The sequence below is a fragment of the Micrasema longulum genome, unplaced genomic scaffold (genome assembly GCF_059751315.1).
Source record: "Micrasema longulum isolate JH-2025_06_02 unplaced genomic scaffold, ASM5975131v1 h1tg000274l, whole genome shotgun sequence".
Lineage (NCBI taxonomy): Eukaryota > Metazoa > Arthropoda > Insecta > Trichoptera > Brachycentridae > Micrasema > Micrasema longulum.
The window spans coordinates 625,158-639,774 of record NW_028277478.1 but is presented as its reverse complement, the minus strand read 5'-3'; the positions used below and the strand labels follow the sequence as shown (position 1 = coordinate 639,774).

The window sequence follows — 14,617 nt, the reverse complement described above, 5'->3', positions numbered from 1 at the left end:
CATGATCAAGTACAACAAATTCTTGAAAGTGGTCATGTGAAAAGTCGGAATAATCGACGTGCGTGCATGAGAAGATGTATGAATGTGAAGGAAGCAAAGGAAGTGTGCCAGGACAGAGTGGTGTGGCGTTCTATCCTCTCTGCCTACCCCTCCGGGGAAATGGCGTGATGGTTAGTTAGTTAGTTAGTTAATTAGATACAATTATACTATAAATAGATATCATAAAGTCCAATTAGAGGCTTCCACATAATATTGTTATTGTAAATGTTGTCACATAAATATTAAACAAAACATAAAATAACTAATCATACAAAACTTATAATATTACTAGAAATGTAAATGTTATACATATTTTTATTTTTATTTATATCCCTACAGAGATGAGGTAGAATTTTTTCAAATTCAAGATTCAGGATTATGGATATTCGAGCGTTTACCTCATCTCTGTAGGGATATAAATAAAAATAAAAATATATACCTACTCCCGTCTTGGGAGAAAATCCAGATTTGTGTGCAGGTACACGAACCAAAAAATGTAATACATATTATTCAAAATACTATATCTACTTTTGAATGTTGGTCACACAGTTGCACATTATAATATATAATACAAATATAGTTGACCATACAGTGGCGGCCTCCGTGGTGTGGTGGTCAAGATGCTTGACTCACACACGGAAGGTTCCGGGTTCGATTCCCGGAGAGAACACAAAAAAATAAATGTGATTTTTCTCTAGCCTGGGTGTTCTGTGATGTAATTCACCAATGTAATTGGGCCTCCTGGCTTGTTGTGGTGCAAAAAAAAAGAAAATAATAGAAAAAAATACATTTATAATATGCCTACATACGGAACTGCACATAACCTTCAAAATATATCCTGCGGATTTAAGGCGCAATATCATAACTTAAATATATTTTGAAATTTCCCTTTTAAAGTAAGTTAAAGATACGTTATTAATATCAATACAATTTAATTTCTGATTACACATATTTCAGGTTCTATTTACAAATGAATTTTGAAAAGATTTAGTGGAACATTTAGAAATTTTAAAAAGAGATAGGTTTCTGGTCTGCGTTACTGGGACTCTAAAATTAATAAGTGATAGAATCATAGGGTAATCTATCATGTTATTCAAAGTTTTATAGATAAAAATAGCGTCAGCCATGTTCTTTCGAGTTTGGAGAGTTTGGAGTTTGGAGTTTGGAGTTGAGTAAGTTAGTAGATTCATCTGGACCTGTATTCTGAGTCAACCGTCTAAAATTGCAATACGATATAAATTTTGATTGTATAGATTCAATTCGGTTAGTGTATTTTTGTATTGAACATGACATGTATCTTTTTTTGGGTGATTTAATGTAAGTTGGATTCGTTTCAACGTTTTCACTACCATTATAGCAGCCATCTTCAGGGTATAGTATGCGTATATTTTGCAGGAAAAAAAAATTGTAAATACATATTTATTTTTTTAATTTGTTGCAACCGAGAGTAAAAACATTTTTGAGAAGGGAATATGGGAGTCTGGGCGTTTACAGGGCTTATGACCTGTCAATGGCTGGTTTATGTGGCCACTTAACACTGTATTCACCACTTTGCATATGTTTGAACATCCACATTTCCTAAACTCTTCCATCTGTTGACTTTTGTGAAGTAAAAGTGCTGAAACCCATATCATGTGGGTGAGATTCATACGGTTGAACCAATTCACCTACTAGGCAACGCCTGAAAACAATTTTGTACGCATCTAATAAACATATTTATTGGATTGAGAAATATTTTAAGAATCGATTTTTAAAAATAGCGTATTACTCAATTGTACAATCCATATAAAAATGTAGTGTTGTTGGATGGGGTAGTGCATATGCCAATATACTAAACCCTTTTAAAATGATTCAAAGATAAATTATCAATGTAATTTGAAAGAAACTTTCAACATTCAACACGGAAAAATTATAAAAAAATATTTAAAATTCATAAAGTAGACACTACCTACAAAATAAATTCGATTCTTCAAATTTACGAAGAAGTAGAAATAAACGAATTTGAGATGAACAAGTCACTGATACCAAAATAATATAAAAATTCCCGAATTCAACACAAGTCATGGTCAAAATAATTTTGTGTTGAAATGAATAAAAAAATTACAATAACCTCCCAAATGAACTAAAAGCTATTAAAACTAATATATCAATAAATAAAATCGTCCTAAATTTTAGAATTTTTTCAACCCTAGTAAAAACTGTTTTCTATTTTAATTAGCATAAATGTTTCATTATTTTCCATTTTTATTTTTAATTTGTATAAAATAAATTCTTTTCTTTTGTCTATTTGAAATAAAATAACTTCAGTTTCAGTGCTGCATGTCAGCGTTTTTATTATAGTTAAAAAATACATATAAGAATTTGTTACAGAAGGAACATTCTGTCATTTTCGTAGCATGTGGTACCGGGCACCATGTTGAATTTAATTTCAGCCAGTCGTCATTATTCATGTTATTTGGGTATTTGTGTATTTCAAACAAAAAGAGAAGTCGACTGCCGCATGCACCAAGCAAGGCTTGCGTTTAACAAAAAATCAAAGATTTTTGAGTCAAATAATATCAATCTAAAACTCCGTAAGCAACTTGCCAAGACATATGTATGGAACATATTGATGTACGGTTGTAAGACATGGTGCTTTACCGAAACACATAAAAAAAGACAAGAGGCATTCGATATGTGGTGCTACAGAAAAATATTAGGAATTTTCTGGAGAGACCACATCACTAATGACAAGGTTCTCAACAGAATCGAAGAAGGTAGGCACCTCATCAAAACTATCTTAGAAAGGCGAGCCCGATGGATTGGCCACATTATGCGCCATGAGGGTCTCCTGCACGACATCATAGAGGGAATGGCTGAGGGGGAAAATTATAGAGGGCGCAATATTTGGAGCAAGTGTGCGAAGAATTAAATGGCGCCTCATATGTCGAGCTGAAGACAGCTGCCGAGAATTGAGACCAATGGAAGACGAGATGCAGGACTTTGCTGCAAACCAATCCCCGGGATTGAGACTGAGAAGAAGTGTATTTCAATTGCCTTTTTTATAATTCCTGTGTTATAATCCAGCATCTCTGCTAAAAATAATGATGTATGTATGAATGGATAGTTTTTATTTTCAAGATATAATTATGGCAAAGATCGGTTTTGAAACTCTCTATTTCATAGATGTGGTCCGATTCAGAACGTCCCAAATTATAGAACAACCTTTTAGTATGCTGCAGACTATTGTATCCTACAATTTGCCAATTGCAGTAGTATTTTTGAAATATTTATTTTATTTAATAGGCTTGTCTGCAACACAAGTAATATGGGACTTAATCGTGAAATTCGCTTAAAAGATATTACAAAAAAGATAAAAAATATTTTTAGTATGGGAATGAAGTTCAGGCATTTAAAAGACTTATGACCTATCGGTGGATGGTTTGAAAAAAAATATATTTATACATTTTATTATTAAGTGGCCACTTTACACACTGTATTACATTCACCATTATGCTTGCATTTGAACATCTTTATCCCTTCAACTCTGCCATCTGTTGTTTTTTGTAAAGTTAAAGAGCTAAAACCTTTATTGATGCGAGTGATATTTGTCTAATTGATTTATTAAACCTCCATACCAGACAACGCCTAAAGATATTTATCAATTTTAATACTTCTTCTCAACTAGGTGGATTCATCAACAATTTTTTGAGTTTTTCCAATTTTTTGTAGACATGGACTGGATTTAATTAAATAGATTTAATAATATTGTTTTGGTGAGTTTCAAGAAATTAACGTTGAAGAGATTTAATCAGTTTTTTATAAATAGCGTAGATCGGAGACAATATTATAGGATTGAACGCCTCTAACTTAGAATTTATATAAAGTAATTGCAACAACTGGTCCTTTGAATAGTCTTGAAATTCATAAAATAAATTAATAAGATTTTTTGTTTCAATATTGTCGACATGATTATCGTTGAAATAATTGAAAAAAAAACATTTAAATCCTAAAGTTATTTGATAGTCTATATTGAATTTTTTTAACGTCTTTCAAACCAGAAAAACACCAATAAATTGTATTTTTACTTTAAGAGATACATTTGAAACAGTTTTACAACTTCAAACCGCTCTCCTAAACTATTTACCAAATATGGCTTCCAGCATTTCAGTTTTATGGTACAGACATTATTATCTTCTATTAAAAATAAAAATAATAAATTGCTTCAGCCTATTTTCAAACTTCATATTCCATCAAACTGTCAGATATTTTTTAAATAATTGTAAACGTTCTACGCATATCACGTGTCAATTTATTAATCCAATCCGATCACGTTTCCACTTTCTAGTATTGACGGATTTCAAATTCCGAACGCGCTGTCACTTTTAAATAAGTACCTACCGCATTACACAGAGAGTGTTAAGTGAGGTTTGTGGTATTTATTGTCTATTGACAAAATGTGCGGCCCCCAAAGTGTGCTATGTAGTCTGAAAAGTAAAAAAAAAAAAAGTTCTTACAGTTAATCATCATCATGATCATCATTGGTAATCCAATCGCAGCGTATCTTGCTAATTTTTATTACATTAAGGTAAGATGATCAGTCTTATCCTTCAGGTACCAGTCCAGGGACTATGATATATTCTAGAGTGAAAATACACTTTTTAATAAATATTTTAACGCCATTTAAAAAAAAAAAAAATAGCACAACAACAGGCCAGGAGGCCCAATTACAGCTGTGAATTACATCACAGAACACCCGGGCTTGAGAAAAAATACATTTGATTTGTTGTGTTTTCACGAGAAATCGAACCCGGAACCTTTTGTGTGTGAGTCAAGCGTCTTGACCACTACACCATGAGGCCGGCTGTATTTATTTGATATATATACTGAGTTTTTACGGTTGGCATAATTGAAGAGTATAAATACTAATGCAGACTTGAATGACTTCTAGCTGTTATCCGACATATAGTGTCATTTTAGTCTTACTAAATCAAGCAATACTACAACCAACGTCATCGTAAAGTTCATTATTAGACTTGAGATGACAGTATATTTTATCCGCCAAATTTTAAACAACCTTGTTTTCATTGCGTTAAACATGTCGAATTTCGTACCAAAAATTAGTATATGTAATAGTATAGTAAATTTACTGCATTATAGTAGGGCCAATTTGATAGGTCACATTTGAAACTTGTCGGTTTTAGCTTCATAGTGAGGTAACCTGCTTAAAAACATCGATTCAAGTGAATGAATCGATTCGGACTTCAAAAATAATATATGTCAATTAAATTCAGTTGCTATGAAAAAGTACTTATAGGTACTGTAATTTTATTTTCAAAATCATAAGTCAAATCCCTGTCCCATTATTATTTTCTATCTTAAATTTAAGGAACAAAATAAGATATGTATATAATTTAACAAAACTATCAACATTCAATTTTTCTGGGTAACATCCCAAGTGTTTAAAAAGAAAAAGGATTCACTGATGCAACATTGTAACGACGTTTAGAACAGAAAAAGTTTATTTCGTTTAGAATGGTTTATTAGTGAAAGTAAATCATAAAATTATCTTCTTTTGTCATTGTTACAATAAATATGTAATCGTAATTGAAAAAAGTTAAGCAATTGTGCACTTCTAAATTTGAAAAAATAAATAGTATTTTACTACCGCCCTTACAAGGTTATGTTGTTGAATTTTGACGAAGTGTCAAATGTGACCTATTAAATTGGCCCTACTATAGTTTAAATGATTTTGTAGAGTTTTTTTTGCAATGTTTTTGGCGAGAAAAGAACATAAAACCCTTAAAAATTAATAAAAAGGGCAGACCACAGAGCAGATGAAGATGTAAATGCCTATATGCTGTAGTATGAAATGAGAGGATAAAAAATATAAATACTTTGATGACTTTAAACTTCTGTTCAATATTCTTCATAGTCCTGACGTTCCTATATACCTCCGTGCGAAATTTCAGTTCGACTCTTATCAGTTCATGTTTTTCCACTTTGTTCTAATTTTCAAAGAACCCTAATTATTCCCATCCACAATTTATATTTCTTCTCTAAGTCATATAGTGTCCATGCAGCTCGACTGCGGAATTATCTCTCAATACTATCAAAGATGTCTTACAGTATCTCAGTTTTTTTTTGTAAATTTTGTTTTTTGTTCCGATTAAAAAATATAAGTTTACAACTTGACTAATAAATACTATTTAAAGACAATTCAATACATTTATTTACATCAACGTTTCCCATTACGTAAAATTAAAAAAAAAAAAACAATTCTTGTGAGCATAATCGGGAGTGACGTCTACAATAATTTGAATATTTGATTTTTAATTATTGTCAGCCTCGTGATACAATAGTCAGCGCGTTTGCCTACCATGCAAGAGATCTCAAGTTTGATTCCCGACATGGTTGATATGAAATATTTATTTAAAAGGGTGTTTTCACTCTAGAATATTTCATGGTCCCTGGACTTCTACCTAAAGCGAAAACTGATCACCTTACTTTCATGTAACAAAATTGATCGAGGTATGCTGCGATTTGTGTACCAATCCAGTACCCTAAGCACCATTAGGTTCGGAAAGGGAATGAATATGATGATGATAATTTTGATTTATGCATATTTTTAGGTTGAGATATAAAAAAATGGTGTTTTAAATCAGTGCTACACAAAAAAGAATTATAAATAGAACTTTTCAAACAAAGTTAAAAACACGTATGAAAAAACATCTTTTCGTTTTCAAAATTTCATTTAATACATCTTCTTTTCGTTTTTCCTCTTAATTCCTTTTTCTTATTGAATACTAGTAATACTTTCAAGTTTTTTATGTACAATTATTCGTATTTTTCTGTTTGTATGTCTTAAGCATTTTATTTTATGTTCTATTGAATACTTTTTGTAATTTAAATTTTAAAAACAAAACTTCTATTTTAATGATTGGTTGGAAGAAATTACCATTTGGCAATAAAAACACCAATACACAAATTTTTTTTTGTAAAAAAACTTAAATAAATTGAATATAAAATGTTTCTCCAAACAAATTAATTTAATTATTAATTTACCGCTTTTCAACTTATTTTAACAAATAAGTTATACAAAACATTGATTGTATAAATATGTAGCCCTCTTACATATATTATAACAAATCTTTAATTTACATTTACATGTTGATGCAAAATATTTGCAATTCAATGCATTATAAGATGCAGTTTAAAAATAGCATTCAAGGCTGCATATTTCTAGGTAAACAGGATGCAACTTTACCGTTAGTGACCCGAAAACCGAATTGCACAAACTTGTTTATTGCCGCCGGAAAAATAAGGAAGAGAGCTTTAATTAAAAGTTTATCGATATTCCCGCTGTATTTGGCGTGGATAAATAGCCTTGTTACACCAGCTATAAAACCTTTAATTTTATTGATGCAGTTAATTCAGGATGCAATCAAACTATACCAATATTTTTTTAATGAAATCAAGTCGTGTATATACAGGTTTTCATTTTTGAAATAAAAATGTATTTATTTGTGTCTCGAAAGTACCAAAGTTTACTACAACAGGCAAGGAGGCCCAATTGCAGCATAGAACACTTATTTAAGAAATTTATATTTTTTAAATTCTGATTTCATTTAACTCTTTGCAAATAATTTTAACTATACATTAGCAGGCTTGTTGCTAAATGAAAATTTATTCTAACTATTTGATCAAATTATTAAATATTACAATTATTAAAAAATAGTCAATTAAAAACTTTTGGATAAAACTCCCGTTGATCCCTTTTTCTCTTACATCACTTCACATTACATACAATTATTATTTTTAATCGATTTTCTCTTCTGAAATTTGTATACTGCTAAAATTGCTTTAGTAAAATTTTATTGACTACTCTTGGTTTAAAATCTTCTCCTTATATTTAAGATTAATTTTAAAGATTATTTGCCATACCTGGTATTTTTTCTTTTTTCTCTGCTGCATTGACATGTTTTTGTACTTTTAAACTACTTTAAATTACTCATATTATATATGTTTATAAAATCAATATATTTCTGCTCTTACTATAATGTGCAGTTAATTTTGAAGATGTTTTTTAAATTGACAAAAATTTACTGTGTTATCTTTCACTTGAAGATTCTTCTCATCGTTCCTTTGAATCCCTCAAAATATTTATGTTTTTCCCTTTTTTTTAATGTTATTACTATTTTATTTTATTTTTACATCTGAGCATGTTTTTCGTTATTTATTTTAATTCTTAACTTTTAATTACTTTTACAAATTTTCTTCATTTTTAATATTATTTCCATTTGTAAAAACTAACTCTAAACTACAAGCTTTAAAAAATATTTTTTTAACTTAAATTTTAATTTTGAAACAACTTCCATTTATGTTTTCTTTCCTTCTCTTTTTTTACTTTCCTTAATAAACTTACATATAATTACTTTATAATATGGGAAATTCACTGGTCCATCAGAGTGAAGTCTAACTGTGTAAAATATAAAATTTTGTAACTGCACTGTATGTTTCCAAAATAAAAGAAAATAGAAAAAATAAAACAAAAAATAAAAACAGGAGTTATTTATATTTTTTTTATTTAAAGCATTTACTTTGTGGTCAAACGTTTTACTAAATGTTATGAAATATTTGTATCCAACCACTTACCATATTATTTACTTTTGACCATTTTTTTTTACTCACGTAAAATAGCTACAAAGTGCAGAGCCAATTCTACCTAAACATAAAAATAATTTGTATGTAAGATTTTAACTCCTTTATTTTTATTATAGTCGTTATTTAAATTGATTAGGTGATTTGCAAATTCGAAGAAATTATTATTGTGAAGACACCTCATATGTTTTTTAACACGAATATAAAAATTTCTTGATGTTCTTTCAACGTAAACTGAAAGACAAGAATTGCATTTTAATTGGTAATTACTTGATATATTTAGTAAACTAATTTTGTCTTTATAATTAAGCAATAATTTACCAATATTTTTATTTGTATAAAAAGCCGGTTTGATATTATTTGGTGAAAATTTGGATGCATTTGTTGATAGAGAATTTTTTTCCATTTATTATCATTGTTAGTATTATTATAATTACTGTTGACAGGACATATTTCACATTACAAAAGCTTTATAAAATAATGTTCCTTCGATCAATAATCAAACAACCTTTCAATATAGTCCTTTATACGATGTGTCACTGTAATGGTAACCCTTAACCTATTAAGCTCACCCCCTCCCTCCATTCCCTTCGCCTTTTTGTAACTACTTCTCAAACAACATATAATATTTTCATAATTTAATCTCTGCATGTTTGTCCTAATCAGTGCATGTACTTTTTAAAATGCATGTGGTGTTGGTTTTATATTTTTGTGCAACAACTATAATGAAGATGTATAGTGGGTTTTGCATGTTGGCTTAGTTGGTTTCCTGACAAAGAGACGGGTACGTCTTGAAACCAGTAGACCTAGAAAAGTCGGTAAGTGGTTATATGCAAACCTTTAATTATTTAAATCGTGTACGTTTCCAAGCGTTAACAACAATTTTATTTTTTTAAATAAAGATACCTTAACATAGAAATAACATTCGTATATAAATAAGGACTCAGACAAACTTTTCAAAAAATTTAAACAATAATATTTTCAACAACAGAATATGAATTATAAATCATTTCCGTAAGGGCAAGGAAATAAAAAATAAAAAAAAAGACTATTAATCACAACTAGTACTCAATAGAAAAAATAAATGAAATAGATAGACGAAAGGAGGATAGATTAAGGATCAGAAAAGAGATGTTTCTTTGACGTGATTTAAATACTGGAAACATATTTCGTATTGGATTGAAATGATTCCACAGTTGAGTTGCATGGATACTTTTTGAGTTAGTAGTATTTTAAAGTATTTTCGCATGTGCATATATATCGTGTATGAATGTGTGTATATATATATGTATATGTATGTATATGTGTGTATATATGTATGTATGTGTATATGTATGTACGAAGTATGTATGCTTTATATTTGTGTATTTAATTGTATTTTTACATTTAATGTAAACTTTTTTTTTTTCTTTTCTTCTCTTTTGGGCTATAACTGTTTTTTTTTTTATTTCTTCAATATAGTTTTTTTATTTATAGGAAAAATATTCGTAAACCATATTTGCCGCAACAAATCGGTTTCTTAGAACAGGCATTTGCCCATATAGGAACCGATTGCAACATTAGGCGTATTAATATTTCTGGCTTGCCGACCCTTCATATACTGAGCCTACTCCTAGTACTAGCAGAATTTTGCCAGAGTGTTTTTTGTGCCATTTTGTAACATTGTATGTATAAACTAATAAATAAATAAATAAATAAATAAATAAATAAAATGAACTGTCAATGGAAATGAAAATTCGAGAAAAAGAACGAAGAGGTGAACCATGAACCAAGCATTTTCTTTAATCCAGCAAGATTTTGTTGTTTTTTGTTTTAACGTTCTGTTCGAATTTGTAAAGGACCCACTAACTTATTTAAGCTCTGAAGTTCTACACTAGGACGAAGGTAAATACTAACATATTAACTTAGGAATTTTTATTTTTTTATATTTTACTATCGTATTATAATCGATACTTTTTTTTTTATTACTCCGCGCGTGACGTCACTGATCCACTCGGGTGGTTGTTCTGATTGGTGGGCTAGCTTCTCAAAAATATATCATTGGTTGATTTAAAAGAATCCGTGACTCCATCTAAAGTAGTTCATTTTTCAATTCACTTAAGAGAATCTTCGCCTTGCGATTAAGTGGTCTTATTTTTACCGCGAGTAAAAAAACATTTTTTTTTAATTTTCCATTGCACTGAACTTCCGCATCATAAAAGCATGAGGGTTGTTTTTTTTTTTTAATTTTATTAAAATTTTGGTAACGTTGGTTTTTATTTTTTTTTTTGCACCACAACAGGCCAGGAGGCCCAATTACAGTGGTGAATTACATCACAGAACACCCAGGCTTGAGAAAAATCACATTTTTTAATTTTTGTGTTCTCACCGGGAATCCGACCCGGAACCTTCCATCTGTGAGTCGAGCATCTTGACCTCTACACCACGGAGGCCGCCAAAAAAAAATGAAAAAACAACCCCATTGTCTGTTGCGATTCCCTGACTGCACAAATTTCTAGCACATTTTTTTACATTGGAGTTTTAAAAAAATACGAAATGGTTTTTAAAACTATACTCATTCTTTGTATAGGGGTCAAAAAGTTAAGCAGTGAACCGATTAGATTTGATATTAATATTTCACGAAGGTATAATGTAGCGTTAGGACTATTGAGCATAGTGAACAAAAGTGAGTGGGTGTTATAATCTCCCCGCTGTCTAATTTTGAGCCATTTCGGTTGCCTACGATAATCAGATATGTGGTCATACTTCCTTCATGTTTAATATCTAATTCATGCGTTCTAAAGTAGTTCGAGTTTATTAAGCGTACAAGTTAAGTACTATAATAACGTGTACTATGAGGATGGTATACTAAACTTATATTACCAGCCATGTTTTCTGAGAAAGGTTTAATAAGTTCTTAGTTTTATTACAAACATCGTATAATCTTTAGATAATCTAAATAGAAATACAAAATGCTACTATGAAAGAATGGGTTTGATCTTTTATGAACATACATGTACCACATTTAAATAAATGACAACATTTGCTAAACCGTTTAACTCTTAAAAGACTTTTGAAAATAATCCCTTTGCATGCGGTGATGTAACATCGTGTTACCCCTAGTAAAATACGGAATATTCTAAAGTTTAGATTAATGAAAAAAAACATCAACACACTGTTTTTTTTTCTTTTTTTAAAGAAATAATCCGCTAAGCCTCAACTTTGAGGCTTGTCAGCAGGTGGGATAGAGAGGATATGGAAGGAGGTAGTGATAAATACACCACATCACCCAAACCAATTGAGAAAAAATCTTTCTTGGATTCTTTCCTTGCAACCGTCTTACCAACTGCGCCACGGTGCCTGTCAATAATTCCTAATAATATTTATTTAATAGTTCCTTTTCCATAATTTATGTAATTGAACCATTTACTCATTTTCGACAGCGCCCAGTGTTGGCAGGTAATACACTCCAGGTTAAGTTTGAGTGTAAACAGACATACAAATAATCATGCCGTTTCCGTGAGGGCGAGCAGAGAGAATAAAACGCCATGTCTTTGAATACAGACCTCGCGTTCTCTACATTTTCTCGTACGACAATTATTGACACTTCCCTCTTCGAGTGTTTGTTGAATCTTATAAATATGTATTTATTAAATATAAATATTTTTATTTTTTTTTAATATCGAATTCCATTATGTTTCATAGGTATACATAAAGATAAAATAAAACATAAAAGTAGGTATGTAAACAATTAAATGTTTTTGAAAAATTGTAAAGATTATAAACAGTAGGTGAAAATAATTGTAAACAGTAGGAATTATTTAAATGTAGGTAAAAGTGAATTTAATTTTTACAGAATTCGAAGTTATTTTGATTTTATAGGCACAGGCATTTTAAATCTAAAATTTATCAATGAAAAACGCAACATATAAATTTATGTAGTTATATGAAACATACATAAAAAATAAATGTCCACCAGACACCACAAAAAAGGTAGAGTATAATCTTCTTAATTTATTAGGTAGGTACATTGATAATTATCTGTCTCGTTAAATCGGCGTCGTCCAGCGTGCCATTTGCTATTTTATAAAAATCAATTGTATCATTGAGAATTCTTTGCTTAGAAAAGGATGACAAGTTTGAAAAGTTAGGTAAAAAGTTAAGTCAATCTAAACAGCTGGATATATCAGAAACTTTTTTTGGATTTCTCTATCATAAAATAGTACTTCAGTTTATGTGGCCCCCAAATCACCGAACCACTCTCGAATCTACTTCGCACCAAGGAATTGTAAAGAGGTCTCAGTACGCGGGTATTTTCAAAACCCTGGCAGTACGCAGAATGAATCTAATGCATTATCCCTGATTGTGTCTATTTATTCATGAAATATCAGGGTGCTCACAAATCTTACGCCCACATCCTCAACATTTGATGTTTGTATTAGATTCTGGTCATTCATTTTGTAGCGTAAGTGCTTGAATGTACTGTATTGAAATAATAGAAAATATATCTACAAACTTCGCGAAGTTATAAATAATATTGTAATAATTATTTTGTTTAAAAATAAGTATTCGTATGTATTTCGTTTTCTGTTGTCAGCCGGTGAAGCGAACAAAACCATTGAAAAAAGCCGTGTTTATACTTAATTACTTACTAGCGGCCCAGACAGGCGTTGTCCTGCCCGAACGTTGACTTGCCTGCTATTAGCTTGGAATTTTATAAATAGATAAGTAGGTACCTAGGTACTTGTTTATGATCAAATTCCAAAACTTGAAATTGTTAATATATTCAAATATTGAATTTAAGTAAGTACCTAGGTATTTGTTTATGGTTGAATTCCAAAACATAAAATAAATATGTTTTTAAATATGGCATTTTATTTGCAATCGTCAAACTCCCATCTTCTCACCAACAGAAGAGTGTTATTACATAAGAATACGATTTTTAAAAATGTATTGAATTTTTTTTTTATTATTATCGGTGTGTTTTCCAATTCATATTTTTGTTTAATTTTTACATAAATAATGTTATATTTTATCATGTGTATTAATGCTTCAATTTTTAATGGCATATTTTCTAATTTATTTTTATGATTCAATTTTTATTATTATTTTGCATGTTATCTAATTTATATTTATATTGATTTTTTCTTATGTTATTTTTATTATTTGAATTATTAAGCATCATTTAATGAAATAATAAAATAAAAAAACACATGTAAAAAATAAGGTCCTTCCTAAACACAAGAATTTTCTAGCTAGTCGGGGCCTGAAACAAAGAAATTATGTACATTTTCAAACTGTGAAATTAAAAAAAAGAAAAAAAAATAAATTTTTTTTGTCGTACTGAAAATCCAATGAAAATATGACTGGGTAGAAATTATAAGGAATTTAAGGAAAGAATCTGATTAAGATCCACAAAAAACAAATGCTGTTTGTAAACATTCAAAAACAAACTTTTGAATACAAAAAAAACCAACATCTTTCCATTTTTTGTAAATGCACTCTCCTCAAATGCAACCCTGGTAGATTGGTGAATAAAACATTTATTCTTCTTACTACTTCTTTTTAACATATTAGATTGAATATTTTAATATCTACGAACACGCGCAGCGCAAAGATCTATATTTCTTTAAAAACTGCACGTAAATCGGTTAAGTCGTTTAGGAGGAGTTCAGTAAATTTAAACGTACAAACGAAATATAAATATAAAGATATGTTTGTATGTACGTGCAGGTACAAATTATGAAAAAAAAAATAGCTTACCTCTAAAATAATTCACCGTTCGCACTGGTTGGCAATAGAAAATTTAACAAATTCTAGTATTTTCAAATTACATGCAAAGCAGTAATCACACCTAAGTCCTCCAAAGTTAACGCTCTGTTTCGCTAACGATCAAGTGAATAATATGTACTTATTTATAGTGACTGGATAAGCTTATTTGGTTTTTCGTTGGAAAATT

General features: G+C 29.8%; 1 protein-coding gene and 1 long non-coding RNA gene across 4 annotated transcripts in view; one reads left to right on the top strand and one right to left on the bottom strand.

The window, feature by feature from the left end:
• The window catches only part of Osi24 (Protein), a 157,092-nt gene that overhangs the window by 116,363 nt on the left and 26,112 nt on the right, over positions 1–14,617 (bottom strand). The gene's annotated exons all lie outside the window — the stretch shown is intronic.
• Positions 1–14,617, top strand: part of LOC148282959 (uncharacterized) — a 159,871-nt gene that overhangs the window by 122,960 nt on the left and 22,294 nt on the right. The gene's annotated exons all lie outside the window — the stretch shown is intronic.